The sequence below is a fragment of the Myotis davidii genome, unplaced genomic scaffold, assembly GCF_000327345.1.
Source record: "Myotis davidii unplaced genomic scaffold, ASM32734v1 scaffold573, whole genome shotgun sequence".
NCBI classification, from domain to species: Eukaryota; Metazoa; Chordata; class Mammalia; order Chiroptera; family Vespertilionidae; genus Myotis; species Myotis davidii.
Genome location: NW_006285997.1, coordinates 4,925,641 through 4,942,210, shown reverse-complemented (window position 1 = coordinate 4,942,210; position 16,570 = coordinate 4,925,641). Strand labels below are relative to the sequence as shown.

At 41.4% G+C, this 16,570-nt stretch overlaps 1 protein-coding gene across 2 annotated transcripts in view; it reads left to right on the top strand.

Annotated features, from left to right (window-relative positions):
* Positions 1–16,570, top strand: part of HECW1 (HECT, C2 and WW domain containing E3 ubiquitin protein ligase 1) — a 164,314-nt gene that overhangs the window by 15,540 nt on the left and 132,204 nt on the right. Inside the window, exon 1 of one of the 2 annotated variants that reach the window (XM_015559723.1) lies at positions 13–96. The exons of the other annotated variant lie outside the window; for it this stretch is intronic. The gene's annotated coding sequence lies outside the window, so the exon portion shown is untranslated. Of the gene's footprint in view, positions 1–12; positions 97–16,570 lie in introns of those variants that run through there. 2 annotated transcript variants of the gene reach the window in all.

Here is a 16,570-nt window from a genome sequence, read left to right as displayed (position 1 = left end):
GCCGCTGGTCATGTCACCTGCGGTACTGCGACCTGCACACGGGCAGAGAGGAGCCGCGGGGGGAAGTGTGCCCGGTCCACCCATTGGTAGCTGAAGGTGCGCTGCTTTTCACCCCTGCCTCCCGGTCTCTGACAATGCAGCCAGATTCGGGGGCTCACACCAGGTGGTCCTCCACCCCACCCTCACCCAGTGCCTCCCTCCCGCCTGCCTTTGCGGGACCGGCCGCGGGGCCTGTTTGCGGAGCGCGGGTGCGTGGGCTGGCTGGCTGTGTGCGTACAGAGGCCGGACACGGTAACTTCCCTGCCGAATTTCAGCGCCAGGCGGGAGCTGGCAGGCACTCAGGCTGCGGAGATGTCGTCGGGCTTCCTGTGGTTCCAGGCACAGCCCGCCTCGGTCTGCATTGGGCAGACACCAGATATAGCACTGGGTGATTTTCCTGGTTGCGGAAGATACTGTTTGACGTTGCTGTAGTTCTTCTTTGTGCTTACTTTTCTTGGGATCTGCAGTGGTGCAATTCTCCCCTTGTTTTTATTTTTTCTCTTGGGAAAGATAACAAGGCTGTCTTCGGCAGAAATGGATATAGGAAGACAAGCATAGTTCGAAGACTAAGGGAGGCATCTTTTCTCTTTTCCTAGGATTTAAGTGCGATGTAGGAGGGCAGATGCCCTGGGAAAAGGCCAGCTTTTAAAGACCCAAGAAGTGTCATTGTCCAAGACCGCACAAAGCAGGTAGCCATATCTGCGTGTCTCAGCAGCGGACTCCCTCGGCTTTGGCTATCACAGCAATTCGTTCTGGATCGCGGATTCATTTTGAAAATGTGTGTTGTTCACTAAGAAGGGATTAGGGTCCACCTGCCTACCCCGGCATGATGTGTGTATCTGATTGGTAGAGAAATAGCGTGTGGTAGAATTCCCTGGTGCCCCTTCTTCCTCTTTGCCACCTCCTCCGGAATGTGGCACTGGAGAAATGCAGCACGCTTTCAATTCCTAGACCAGCAGGACTTCAGAGTGTTTAATTTAATAAAGCGTGTTCTGACTAATTCCGGAATCCCGGGCTAGTGCCGTTGGCAGCTTTGTGAGGTGACAGTTCTGCTTTTGTCTGGGGTAGTTCCTTCACAGAGGCAAATTGCTTAAGTTTGTTCAGATTGTGTACCTATTGGCTTGGTGGAGAGATCACATCCTGAGCCAGAACAGTCTGTAAATGCATCAGCATAGGGACTGCAGCTGCTGTGATCTGTTTGCGTAGCGACATTTGATCCCTTTTAAAGACGGGTGTTGTAAAAGATCACTCCAGGCTTTACCTTCTCTGTCGTTCGCATCTGATATAACTGTTAATACAGGAAATGCTAATAGACCAGATGTGATCGTGGAAGACAAGCCTCCTCAGCCCCTTCCTTAACTGTCAAGTAAGTCGGCCTAGCTGTGGTTCCTCCCAGTTCCAACATTGTTGATAAGGTAAGAGAGTATGAAGGTACCCAGGTTAGCCATGCAAATGGTTATGGCCCAAACTGTGTAAGCAAAGCAGGGATTGATTCCTGAATTTATGGCTTGTTTTTATACCTGCAAGCTTGTTGTTTTTTAACCCCAGTATCTGCATTTTTCTCATAAATTAAATTAGGCAACAACTAAAAGAGGTCATTTTTAAAATCCACTATAGCAAAAATATTTTGTGGGGTTGAAGGAGAGAGAAGGATGTTGAATTCATAGGCTAACAGGTTTTCTCTTTATTTTTGGATTAGTTATCTATTCCAGCCTTGTCATTTGTGGATAATTGAGACTGTAGCTTATTTCCAATGATTTTTGTTTTGTTTTGAATGAAACACTCTATGTAGCTTTTTCATCCTGCACAGCAGTTGGCAATAGCATGACTTACTTTCCTGATAGAATTTGGTGTTGCTCGTAAAACTTGTTAGCACTGTTTGGCTTGTTATAAAATTGAGTGAGGCAACAATTATTCTAAATAGGCAAGCAAAGTGTTTTCATATGCTTACACTAATTTGTACAATTTAGGGATAGTTGAGATAGTTGATCATTGTTTTATGCTCATCCACACAATTTTCCACAGCAGCCTGCCACTTTTTTTAAAGTTACAATCAAAATAACTTCCTGAAAAAAAATAGTACCTGTCAGCATAATGAATCGCTCCCCCTCCAATTTTCCCATAAGCCTTTTGTCCATACCACTAAGGCAGCCCTTATCATATTGCAGTGACATGAGTTGTGAATGGCCCACAGCCTCCTTGTCTTACAGATAGTGTGCGTATCTTGAGGACAAGGACATTATTAAATTTATCTCTCATCTCTTCAGCACCTTGAACTTTGCCCAGTCCATGGTATGCGCTTAGGCAGCGGTTCTCAACCTGTGGGTCGCGACCCCTTTGGCAGTCAAACGACCCTTTCACAGGGGTCACCTGAGACCATCCTGCATATCCGATATTTACATGACAATTCATAACAGTTATGAAGTAGCAACGAAAATAAGTTTATGGTTGGGTCACAACATGAGGAACTGTATTTTAAGGGCCCGAAGGTTGAGAGCCACTGCTCTTGGGGTTGTTGACTGAGCGGCTCTTGGGTCCTGGGTGGGAACTCTTCCCTTTGTGAGCCAGATGGGCACATCAAAGAGGTTATTTAAGATGCTGAGGAGAATCAACAAGCTGGGACTCCAATCCAGGCTCTCCACTGACAGCAAGTTCAAATGCTTCCGGTTTGGGTCTTTTGATTTTACTTGGATGACTAATATTGTCCATTCTGACAAAATCAATCTGCTACTGCTCTGTCCCGTCCTGCTGTAGCCTTTGAAGGAAACGTGTCTGTCCAAGCCCTCTGTCTCCTAAGTGGCACTTACACGGAAAGCGCGAGTGAGGGCCCTCCTGCCCCACCCCCCGCCCAAGTGCTTCTGAAACAACCCAGCAGTTCCATTGACTCGGCCATTGTTCCTGGCCAGCTCACCCCAACAGAGTTGCCCAGCAGGCAAATTTCTGAGCTAACAGGTGTTACTTATTGATAAAGCAACCCCTGCTTCTCTCCCAGCACCTTCTTCCTTTCCATCTTACAAAACAGAGCAGGTGACCGTTAGGAAACCAGGAAGTACAGTGCTCATATGCCCTTTCTGTAATGCAGCCCTGGGCATGTTTGATGTCTATGGCCTTTTAGAGAAAACAGTGTGAAAGGTTTAGTGTGGTTATTTCAAGTCACTTTTCCTCTCTCAGGTTTAATTTCTTCTTTAAAAGTAGGGAGTTGAACCAGGTAATCCCAAAGGTCACTTCTACCACCATGATTCTGTGATTATTTTTGTTGGTTTATTCAACTGAGCTAATTAGAGGGCAAAAATATTAGTGATAATTTAACTTGACTATATATATGTATATATAGTAGAACTACTTAAGGCTCTCTGTGTCAGTCCCTGGGTTATCTAATAATCATGTTGGGTCCTCTGTTAATGCTATTCTCTACAAATGTAGTAATTTTTTCTTATTTGTAAAACTAGATTTACTGTATTGAAGGAAAAGGTTTGTGGCATTTCCTGTTCCAAGAAGTATACAGTCCCCAACTCCTATATAAAATGTTTAGAACTTTAGGGTTTGATAGTCAAGGTTCTAATACCTGTAGTAAAGCGGTTTTATTTTCACCATGAGTGTGTCTCATGGCTAAATAACTTGCAGCCAAAAGTGTTCCCCGAGATTCATCCAACCATGTCTTTTTCCATTTATTTCTGCTTCCTCATTTTGCTTTTCCCTCCCTCCCTCATTAGCTCTATGGACCTCCTGTCACATTTCACAAAATATATGCCACTAATACCATTGCCCACCTCCCCCACCTTCACCATGTCCCTCCAAATGCAGGAGTCGGAGCCCCATAATCTTCCTACTTGTCTCAGCCTTTTCTATACCCTTAGTGAGTATTGCTTCTCAAGTTTAAATATGAGGATTAGAGGTAGACTAGTTCGTGTGATGATTCTGTTTATTAGAACAATTAGATCAATTTTGTTAGAATGGACAAAATAAGTCATTCAAGTAAAAAACAAGGTATTTGTGTCTTAAGGTCCCTTTCAATACTTTAGGAAACAAAGAAACATATAGATGATTTATAATGTACACCATACTATAATGTTTGGATGTGTGGGTATTGGTAAGTGGTTATCTTCTGTGGCACGGTCACTGTAGGGGAATAAGTGATAGGTACAGGATGTTACTGTTTATTGGAAAGATATCACAAAAACCACTGGAAAAAAAATATCTGGATTTCCATAGCAACAAGTGATGTGTGCTGTTCACATTATTAATTAGAAACCCTCACTTTATTGTCTCAAAGATTGATGCACACAGAGAATGAAAAATAAGGATAGAGTGTATAGACAGGCTCTTCTCATACTATCAGGCATCTATTGCATTGCAGTACTTTGGGTAGAATTCAGTGGATAGAACTTAAAGCTGGTTTTGGAGTTTGGGGAGGTGGGAAGAGCTGGAAAGAGATGCCATCTGTGCCCATGAAGGAGAGGCTGTCATGTAGACTTCATTTGGGGTTCCTTTTATATATTTAGTGGAACAGATTTTTCTTTTCACACTTTCTAGATCTATTTGTATTGCACAGATGTCAGGGAAATATTGTGTGTGTGAAAGAGGAAAAAAAAGACCAAAATTCACATTCATGGCCAGGGATTGTAATTTAAGCACGTTGCCCTTAAATTGACACCCACTTAACTTGCACAAATGTGACTTGCCTTTGCTTTCAGGGTATAACTCACAGCAATTTGAGAACAAGAAATCTCAGTCCTGCACATCCTTAAAATTCAGGGATTCAGGTTAAGAAGGTGAAAAAAAAAAGATGGGCAGACTAGAATTACGCACTGCAGACCTTGCTAATGGAACCCATCAGCCAGTCATCATTTTCCTTCCTATAGGAAGTACACTGACCAGGTGAAAAAACTACAGGATACATCAATAGATTTCTCTCTTTCAAAGGACTTGTCTTTTTCTTTACAATTAGTCATAATTCCTTTTACTATCAAAACTTAAAACTACCTAATTAACACGTTTCCCCCTTGTTTTCTGAGCACAAGTTATTTTTGTGAAAATAATCCTTTTAAAGTTGAGAAAAAAAAATAATCTAGAGGGTTTTCCATGCCATTTCCCCCTCCATCTCCTCAGTGTCGCCTCTGTTCATGATCAGGCACCGGACCTGTGTGTAAAGGGGCTGACAGGAGAGAAACTGTTGGCACACAAATGCACTGTAATATATTACACTTTATAGGCCCCCCCAACCCTACACCCCCACAGCACTGGTGTTTTGTTTCCTTTTATAAAACACAACTCGAAAAGTTGTTTACACTGGCTTTCCCCACTCTCCATCTCAGCCTGTAAAGACACATTTTATCAGGTAATGTTTGATTTAGACAAACAATACGTTTAACATAAATGTAAATTATGAGGGGAAAATGCCTGCCATGCAGCCTGAGACCAAAAAAAGCATCAATTCATTTTTCAGGTCTCTTTGTGCTTTTGCCTCATCCCTCCTTCTGGCTCTCTGAGAGCATCCCACTTGGGTTCCTGTCCCCACCCGTCCCTTCCACTGTACCCTGGAAGGTCACCAGTGGTCTCTTCCTTGTCCAATACAAGGTCAGTCTCTATCCTCAGCAGCACTTCACAATGTGCAACACTCCCTCTTTCTCAAGCTCCTGGCTTCTAGGACCCCAGATTCTCCTGGTCTTCCTGTCGCCTCCCTGGATCCTCTTCCTCGGCTCTGTTGATGGCGCCTGAATTTTTATCCCTGCTAACCTCTAATGAATTTTGTCTCTACATGATGGAATTCTGCAGGGCTTGGCTTTCAGATCTCTTCTCCTCTTATCCATATCCCTGCCTTTGGTATAATACTGCATTCATGCTGATGATCCCAAGATAATTTCACCAGTCTTGACTCATCCCCAGAACATCAGACTTAAATAACTGCCAGCATCTTCCCTTGAATGCCACATAATCTTAAATTTATATGTGGAAACCCTCTCCCCCCAATTTTTACTCCCCAAACCAGTTGCTCAAGCCAAATGCTTTTGTGTCCCCAGGTTTCTCTCTCTCTCACCCAAATCTAGCTTTCAGAAAATTGCTCTCCCTTCCTCTCACCCCCTCCATCCAGTACGAACACAGCTTAATAAGTCACCATGATTTTGCACTTGAATTTTAGCCAGTGTCTTGTATTTCTTGCCCATCTGCAATCTATTCTCTATACAACAGCTCAAAAGATCATTAATTCATTCAACAAATATTGACTAAGTATCTGCTATGTGTCAGGCATATATTAGGTGTTGGCATGTAGCATAAATACAATGTACAACAGTCACAATACCTATTATGTCTTTGCCCACAATCCTTCACTGTTTCCATCCTGCTCAGAATGAAACCCAAACTCCTCATTTGGCTACAAGGTTCTTCATAACTGGGCCTCTGGCTCCTGCCTCACCTTTCTCCTTTCCCTGTTCACCAGCTCCCAGTGCTCAATCTCCTTCCTCTTCCTAGAAGATGCCAGGCACACTCTCATCTCACATGCTGTTCCCTTGATATGGGGGATATCGCCTGGCTACAGGCAAGCTTGATCCCTTGGCTAATGAGATATCACACCTTCATAAAGGCTTTCCCTAATACCCCATTTACACTATGCTCTCTTCCATTTACCTAATTTCTTTTGTCTTCACACCACTTAGCACCACCTGATTTGTTATATATATTCTTACTTGTGTGTCTGTTTTCTGTCTCCCCTTCTAACTTATAAACACACTAGAGCAGGGACCTGATTATTTGCTCAGTGCCTGGAACATAATAGACACACTCTTTATGAGATCAAATTCCTTTAGAATCTGCTGGATTAGAGTGTGGGCGGTATCTTTAGGTCTCTGGATCCTCTAAGAATACTCTTTTTTTTTCCATAAATTATTTCTCCTACTTCTCGTAGTGGGGGTTGGGAGTCTTTAGTTAGTAGCAATTCTGTTATTCTGCTTGGGCATTTAGCTAGTACCGATTCTGTTATTTATCCTGGCTGCGTTCTCTAACTCTTAAAGTTGAGTTTGTCCTGGCTTCCTTTTCAGCACCCAGCAAGTAGCATTTGGTCACTCAGTTATTAGTGTTTGCCATGACGAAGTAACCAATTGAGCTAAAGCCAACCCACGGTCACTCAATTATTATTGAATTGAATCACTTACTTGTTGTTTTTGCCAGAACGTGATAAAATTGTTGTCTGCCCTCCTGTCACTACCTCCTCTGGGCCACATTGACTTTGTCATCTGGAATGTGAACTTGTCATTCCTGAGTTCAAAACCCTTGGAAGCCGCCAAAGTCTACACAATAAACAACCAACTACCCAGGCTGGCCTGGCAGGCTTGTGCGGCTGTAGACAAACATGTTCCCAGAATGCTCCAGTGACCTCTGCTACAGCCAAGTGAATCTTTTTTTCCAAACATGCTCTGTGTGCTTGCTTACAATTGTGTATTTTTTCCTTATTCTGTATCCTACTCTTCAACCCCCTACCCATCTGTAAATTTCTTCATTTTAAAGATCTAGCTGAAATCTCACCTCCTAGAAGCCATCACTTAGTTTCCCAATAGAAGGATATCATTCTTCGCCCCCCCCCGCCCCCCGTGTTCCCTGTGATAGGTATCATTGCATGTCCTTACTAACTCTTCTGCCTTTCAACCTCCCTTTATATGATGAGCTGGCTCCCCAAGGTTAGGGGCTGTGTCACCTTTATCTTAGTATCCTGAAGACAATTGTCCCATTATCTGCCACTGCAGGTACTTCTCTGAATCTTAAATGAATAAGTGACCCAAGGAAAAACCCAAGAGTCGAGAAGGTCTGCATTTTATTGCTTCTAGATTGGCTTGATGTACAATGTTTACCTCCATGAAATGTATGTCATAAGGATGGGTAGAAAGTTGGGAGAAGCAAGCTCCACCAAGAATGGAATTTCTATGTGCTTTTTTAGTTGATTCTCCTGAATGCTAAGGACAGTGCTCAGTAATAGAATTCAGTAACTATTTAAAGATGGAATGCAGTTTATAGTTGGATGATATCTTAAATTTCTAATATCCTTGTTATATATTCTTAGTGAGAAAACTTCTCATTAAGAGGACTAGAGAGGCTTTCCTGAAAACACACAGTTAGACATGGAGCCTGTCTTCACCCTACTTTCCCGCCCTGCCATGAATAGTGCAAATATATAGAAACTAGAGGCCTGATGCATGAAAATTCGTGCAAGAGTAGTCTTCCTTCCCCTCCCTGCTGGCACCGGCTTCCCTCTGGCATCAGAGACTCAGGCTTCACTCTGGCCGCCACCAAGCAGGCGCCTAGGACCCGGGCTGCTTCCCTCCGGCTGCCGCTGCCAGGCGCCCAGGACCCGGGCTGCTTTGCTCCGGCCCGGCTTCGTCCAGAAGGACGCCCAGAAGGATGTTCAGTCTAATTAGCATATTACCCTTTTATTATTATAGATATATATCTATATATATGATATATAAATACATATGTATATATACATATTTCTTAAATTCTGGTTTACTATTTTCAAATAATTTTTCAATTGCTTATTCATTCAGAAGACATTTCTTGAGCTTCTATTATGTGACAAGTATTTATATTTGTTTGCGTGTGGAAGTATTCCATCTAGGTGAAATCTACTTATAGTTTAATATGAAAATGTGCAAAAGTTACAGCAGAATTAAATACCTGCAGTGGAGAAACATCTAATTTGAGAAGACAAAGTGAAAAAAGCCCTTTGAGAGCGATTTTTATTTCATTTTTCATATTATTAATGGGTCATCTATTATATAGTAGACACTGGGTTGGAAACTGAGTTACGATGGTGAATGAAAATACAACCATATTCCTTGTCTTAGAGTGAGGTCCTCAAATTTATGATATTGCTTTCTGGAAAGCTACTCATAGTTTAGTCATTAAACAGAACATTACCCTTGTGAGGGACTTAGAAACCATCATCATATCTTTCTATTAAACTTATTTTATTAAAATCTAATGCTCTCATCATAGATCTTAGACATCTTGAGAGCCCATGGCTGTAGGAACATGCTCCCTTATGACTTGAAGCTTTGCCACACATTTCTTTTTTTTTTTTCTTTTTTAAAATATTTTTAATTGACTTCAGAGAAGATGGGTGAGGGAGATGAAAGCATCAATGATGAGAGAGAGTCATCCCCTACTGGGGATATATCCTGCAACCCAGGCATGTGCCTTGATCAGGAATCAGGCCAGTGACCTCCTGGTTCATAAGATGATGCTCAACTAATGAGCAACACCGGCTGGTCAAGGAGCACTTTCTTAATCTAAATATTCCACATAGATTTCTGTGAGCAGTTGTATCAAGGGGCATTCTGTAGCTCAGGCTTGCCATCTGCTCAGGACATACAAGCTCCTAGAACCAGGTGAAGTGAATGGCCTGCCTTGATGCACATGGTTAGCAGGTGGAGCAGGCCTGGGATGGAGACCACACTGGACACTGGGCCCCAGGATGCTCTCCTGGCTTAAACTGTGGACTAGGCCTTCAAATGGGGTGGGTTGTGGATGGGGAGAGGAGGCATAAAGACAGAAGACCAGACCCTCTCTCTAGGGATCTGCATCCTACTCTAGGTTAAAAGGCATTTACCATGCTAACTTAGGATATTCTTAGTTTCTTGGAGAAAATATTGAATGAATCATTTCAGCTACATAGAGAAATTTGAGGGGTTATGGCAAAAAAAACCCCAGCAACAAATGTAAATCCAAATCGTATCTATAGGTGTGGGAGTAATGAGGGAGGGCAGGAATTGGGTGGAAGAAGTGTCAAATCTAAGATAGGAAAATGTCATTCCATGGTCCGCTCCCTTTTTCAAGTGTTCACTTGTTTCTACTGAACAATGTAACTGAAGCACTACTTTTATTAAAACATTAAACTTTGTGGTATAATTTTTTTCTTAATTTTTAGAACTCTGGCCTTTGAAATTTCACTTTAGAGACAAGAGTGAATGGCTTTGTGTTTACATTTAGCACATCTTGGTATGCATTTGCAAATGGCTTTTGAAGGATACAGATATTTTATTTTTCAAATCTATTTTTTTCAAGTTGCCATTAGCAGATGACTTCATGCATTTTCCAGGCAATGAGCTCTGTGAGATTTGAAAATTAGTTGTCATTTATAGATTTATAGAATGCTGGCTGGGAAGGGACCTAAGCTACATCTCACTTAACCCCCTCATTTCCACATGGTGGAACAGCCGTCTCCCAGGGTCTTGGCCTCACACTTGTGAAACCTAAAGTGGGAAGCTGTCTCTCAACTACTGACTTTGCCTAATGCTTTGCAACACCCTTCGCTAGCTCGTGTTAGGGCAGGACAGGAAACTTGAATGCGTTCTGGGTCCAGGCAGATGCAGGTTTCAGGGTTGGGGATGGGGAGGGTGGGGACTTGTGACCAGGAGCTCCTGCTGGTGCTTAGTCAATTGTTGACATGTCTAGATAGATCTTCTAATTTTTTTTCTAAGATCAAAAGACTGGATGTTTAAGAGAAATTTTATGATTTTAAGGTGTTTTTTACTCAATTTAATGATTTTATAATACTTGGGGGGCCAAACCAGGGATAACTGTAGCTTCCAATTTGCAACTTCTGCTCTAGAAAAACTATGCTTGGAGTATTTCTAGGCTGGAAACAAAGGACCATGATCATGGCTTCAAATAACTAAAATATGAAAGGTGGCAGAAGGACTTGCTCCAAGTCTAGAATGAGAACTAGTGGGCAGAGGATTTTGACACAATATTAAGTGTTTTCTGTTACTCAGAATGATTCAAGACGAGTGAAGCATTAGTGTGCCAGTGTGCCACTGTGCAGAGGTCACTAGGCCCCTTGTTGGGGTGCTGAATGAGGCCTGGGGTACTGACATTTTCTACAGCTCTTGGGTAATAAGCTCCAAGTTTGCTCTCTAAGTTAGTTGTTCAGTGGTCCCGAGAGCCTCCCACTGCCTCACTATTCCATGGAAAATGGGCCAAAGCTTTCAAGACAAAATTCAGTGAGGGACAAGGGTACATATGTAGTTTGCTCTCACTCTTTTTTTTAAAAAAATATATGTTTTTATTGATTTTTAGAGAGGAAGGAAAAAGGAGAGAGAGAAATGTCAATGATGAGAATCAGCTGCCCCTTCATGCCCCCCACTGGGAATCGAGCCCAAAACCCAGGCACGTGCCCTGATGGGGAATCGAACTGTGAACTCCTGGTTCATAGGTCAATGCTTAACCACTGAGCCACACTGGCTGGGCTCTCATTCTTTTTTCAATAAAAACTCATCAGCTTGATTCTTTGTTCCACTTTTGTTTTCCTCATAATTGTCCTGTTTTCTTTTGTCCATGGTCAATTGTGCAAAGCTTCTTTACCTTCTATACCTTCTATATACCCACCCCACCATTATGAAAATTTATCTTTTCTATTTTTGCTACACCACCTTAAAGCTTTCATTTTTAAAAAAGTGTATATATTATTTTCTATAACAAGGGTCTACAAACAAAGGCTGGTTTGCCTCTTGTTTTTATAAAGTTTTATTAGAACATAGTCACACCATCATTACACATTCTCCACGCATGTCTTCAGGCTACAACAGCAGAGCTGAGTAGTCAAGACCTTATGGCCTGCACAACCTAAAATGTTTAGTAATTGGCCCTTTAAGAAAAAGTTTACTGACCCCTGCTCTATATGAAAATGGTTATATAAGATAGGTAATTTGAAAACAAAAACATGTATAAAGAATTAAATAACAACCACCTATAATGACCAGAAGTAAGAATCATTGGCATCTTAATGCATTTCCTCTAAGCATATAAACAGTATAATACTGGAGTCATACCGTAAGTACAATATATCCAATTATTTTCTTGTCATACAATTTTTATATTATATTATTTTAATTGGCTATATGAAACTCTTTAATACTCCATGTATATGTATATTTCTATTATGTGTTGATTCTTTATGTGGCACTTTGCTACATGTTTTACATATACAATTTTATTTAATCTTTCTAAGCTTATGTGGGAAGTATTATTAACTCCCATGTTATGGATGGAAACACTGAGACCTGATGTGTTTTTGTGACTTGACCAGCTCACACAGCTAGGCTATCTGACAACCCGGCAGCTTCAGCCATTCACCTATTATAGGGCACTAAAATTGTTTACTTTTCTTTTTTTTGCACAGACTGGATATTAGAAATTTCACATTGACAAATACCAATGTACACAAATCACTGACTGCATTTCTCATTATTCCCAAAGAAATGATTTCCAAAAGCAGAACTAATGAATGCTAAGATACACTGAGGTTTCTACAAACACATTGAAGCTGGTTATTTTGCTCTTCAGAAAAGTTATAACTATATGCCGTATACCGCCAGTTGATCAACACTGAATGCTATGACTTCGCCATTCTGCTTTTGCTCTTTGTCTAGAGAGGAGGCTGATTCCGTGTAGGTGGTGTGGTCAGGTGGCTTCTCTGAGAGTGACTTTTGAGAAAGATGTTTTCTGGATGGAAAGGGACAGGCTCAGTGGGCACAAAAGGCTCTGCCATTTGCCCTTCGCTTCTCCCAGACATCTGTGACTGAGGATGGACAGCTGCAGGCTGAGCATGGCAGGCAGAGTGAAAGGCAGCCTGGAGGCCTCTTGGCCTGCTGCATTGCCTGGGAAGAGAACCCTGAGTTAGTGGAGCCTCTGTTGCGAGGGTACTGATACCCAGGCGGATGTAATCTTTGTCTCCGCAGAGAGACAAAGAAAGTGAAACTCTGTTTCTACAAATTCTCTGTACCTGTATTTTCCAACATTTTGCCTCCAGGTAAAGTCTTGGTGTTTCTCTTTCCAAACTGTATGAAAATGTTTAAAAACATATATTTTTATTGATTTCAGAGAAGAAGGGAGAGGGAGAGAGAGATAGAATTATCAATGATGAGAGAGAATCATTGATCGGCTGCCTCGTGCACACCCCACACTGGGGATCAAGCCCGCAATCCAGCCATGTGCCCTGACCAGGAATCGAACCATGACCTCCTGATTCATAGGTTGGCGCTCAACCACTGAGCCATGCTGGCTGGGTTGTATGAAATATTTATATATCATAGATATTAACTATCACATTTGATGTGGATATAACATCATTTAATTTTATTTATGATAAACTATTGGTTAGGAAGATAATCTTCAGAGATCTCCATCAAAAGGTACAGTTTGTTTTCACAATTAGTAATAGGGACAAATTCCTATTCCCCAATAATTTTTTCTTTAATTGTTCTATCATCCAGTGGATCCTTCCCTGAAACCATTATTACATTGGGAATTGTCAGCCCAAGGAGGGTCTTCTGACAGAGTGGAGAGGAGAGGCACCATGTCAGGAGGGAAGCTCTGAGGCAGATCCTTGGGGTGCCCTTGTTAGCAAGTCGGGCACAGACACCCTCCTCAAGCACCCAAATACCTCCTTATGTGGATTCACAAAGCCTACCTCCTGTTCCCAGTGCTGATCACAAAGAGAAAAAATGCAGAATCTTTGCTAGGATCAGCTGCCATTTCTTACGACTTAGGCTGTTGGTCTTGTAACCATGAAGAAAACTTGGTTTTTTCAGTCTTTATTTTGATGTTTTGCCTTTGACTCAAACTGACCTTCCCTAGTGCCCACCTTCTTCTCTCTTGTTTAATCATTAAGCCTGCAGGACAGTGAGGTTCTGGTCAACAACCAGTAGTCTGAGGAACAAGGTCCTGGGTCTATTGATTACTGAAAGAAAAATAACCATAATATCTTGATTTCAGTTGTATTTTAGCTCCAAAACCCAGGAAAGTGGAATAATTCCACAGAACAAATCCTTGCAGAATTGGACAGAACAACTCCCCTACCCTAACACCAACCAATCAGTAGAGACCATTGCCCAAACTCCATTAGTCACCATAACTAATTATTTTTTCCCTATAGAATTCATCCCTTGGAGACCATCCAGGAATCAGGTCTTTGAGCATGAATGACTTGTGACTCCAGGCATGGTGTCATCTCCTTAATAAATTCTTACTTTTTTGGCTGCAAACTCCAGTTCTGTCTTATCGGGCTTTGATGCACACAGGCAAATGGACTCCTTCGGTCTGGTCACACAGTCTTCACGGAGCTGGCGGGCCATCTGCTCTCTATCCAAAACCATCCTGCCCTCAGCTGGCTGGCTCTGTGGCTGCTGCACTGGGAGGAAAAGCCATACCATAGGAGTGCTTCTACCTGCACTCACCGGTGAATCCTCTCCCTTTTTGCTAGCAATAGGGCTTGTGAAGAGAGGGTCAGGCCCAGCTGGCATGGTTCAGTGGTTGACCGTCGACCTATGAACCAGGAGGTCATGGTTTGATTCTCAGTTGGGGCACATGCTGTTCTGGGCTCCATCTCCATCAGCGTGCAGGAGGCAGCTGATCAATGATTCTCGCTCATCACTGATGTTTCTATTTCTCTCTCCCTTTCACTTCCTCTCTGAAAAAAAAAAAAAAAGAAGAATGGGATAGCCACTCCACTTCAGCTCCTTTAGTGCACTCAGCTAGGAAGTACAGGGAGAGCTGCTAACAAGCTGTGTGGTCACCTCAGGAGTTACTCCCGCTCCTCCCTAAAAGCTATATGTAATACCTTAATCAATAGAGAAAATTTAAAAAAAAAACTATCACTTAAAAGCATACACACACACACACACACACACACACACACAATAAACAAGTTTGGGAGATTCAGTGTTCAGCTATTAGAAGTGGTTGTTCCTGGGCAAGCCTAGATCTGGTTGACAGTTGAATGTTTTGTCACTTTATAACTCAAGAAAGATGCTTCTAACTTTAAACAAATTTCACCAACTTTCTAATCAAAGGACAATTTATTTTTTTAAATATTGTAGACCTCACATCCCTTTGTGATTAGGTACAAATGCTTCTCAACCTATGACAGAGTTTCATTTAGATAAACCCATTATAAGTTAAAAATATCCTGTTAAAAAGTATTTAATACTTAAAACCTATCAAACATCTTAGCTTAGCCTAACCCCCCTTAAATGTGCTTAGAATACTTAGCCTACAGTTGGGCAAAATCATCTAAACAAAGCATATTTTATAGTAAAGTGTTGAATAACTCATATAATTTTTGTAATCACAATTTGCTGGCTTCATGCTGGGCAATTATGTTGCATTTTATCTCAATATTAATTGTCCTATTCGTCTTCTTCTCACCAGAAGTATGATACATGGGTGTTTTGTAGACATGATGGGATGTGGGAACACAAAACACAATATCCAAAAAATGCAGACACCATGAACACCATAGGATTGTAGTTACAGATTGGTTACCCTCAAGATCTGGTGGCTGACTCAGAGCTGTGGCTTGCTGTCTAGTGTCAACCACATATCACTTGCCCAGGAAAAGATCAAAATTCGAAGTATGATTTCTACGGAATGTGTATCACTTTCTCACCATTGTAAATTTGAAAAATTGTAAATTGAGCCATCGTAAATAAGGACTGTATTATAACTTTGCCTTATCTAGCCCAGCTAATCCACGATGTAGTTAGAGGAGCATATGAAGAGCATCAGTCATTAGACGTGTTCAAGGACACTCTAAAGGTTGGATTATTTATCCTCGATTACTTGAGAAGGCATGGTCCCATATAGCTACCTGTGTGCAGTGTGACCTGTACTATTTCTTTAAAGGAAACCCCTGCTCTCCCATTCCTTAAGACTTTGGTTTACCATCCATGAAACCTAAAGGATTCTCCCCTGTAGTCCTTCCCAATTTCAATCCAGTTCCCTGCCCAGTTTAGAATCAGGAAGGTCTTAGGGAAACGTTTCATTACTGAGTGAAAAAATCTGTCAAAATAATATAACACGGTTTAAACCTTTTGTTCTTTTTAAATTACATTTTTCTCTGTATTTAGACATCTATATTTATTATGGAAAATTTAGAAAAAAACCTTAGTGTTATTTCTATCACTCTATGAATAAACATGCATATATTTTAACCTTTGTAATTCATTTTTCTTTTATTTATTGTGATAACATCATCAAATAATTACTGATTATTTTGACACAATTTTGTTGGTTCTTAGGTCTAGATATCTTCCAATTTATTTAACCAAACTCGTTGTTGGGCATTTATATTCTTACCAATTTTCAATGCTCTATTAATGATAAAGTAATCTAGATAAATCTTTGTGCCATCTGTTGTTAACTATATGACCTTTTGTGTCTGGCCTTTTTTCTTTTTTTTTTTTTTTATTGCTTAAAGTTTACAGAGAGTATTACATATGTCTCCTTTTTTTCCCCCTGGATCTTCCCCCGGCATCCCCTACCCCCAGTGTCTTGTGACCATTGGTTATTCTTATATGCATGCATACAAGTCCTTCGGTTGATCTCTTACCCGCCTCCCCCTGCCCCCAACCCTCCCTGGCCTTCCTCATGTAGTTTGACAGTCTATTCAATGCTGCTCTGCCTCTATATCTATTTTTGTTCATCAGTTTATAATGGTCTTTATTATCCATTGTTGAGTGAGATCATGTAGTATGTTTCT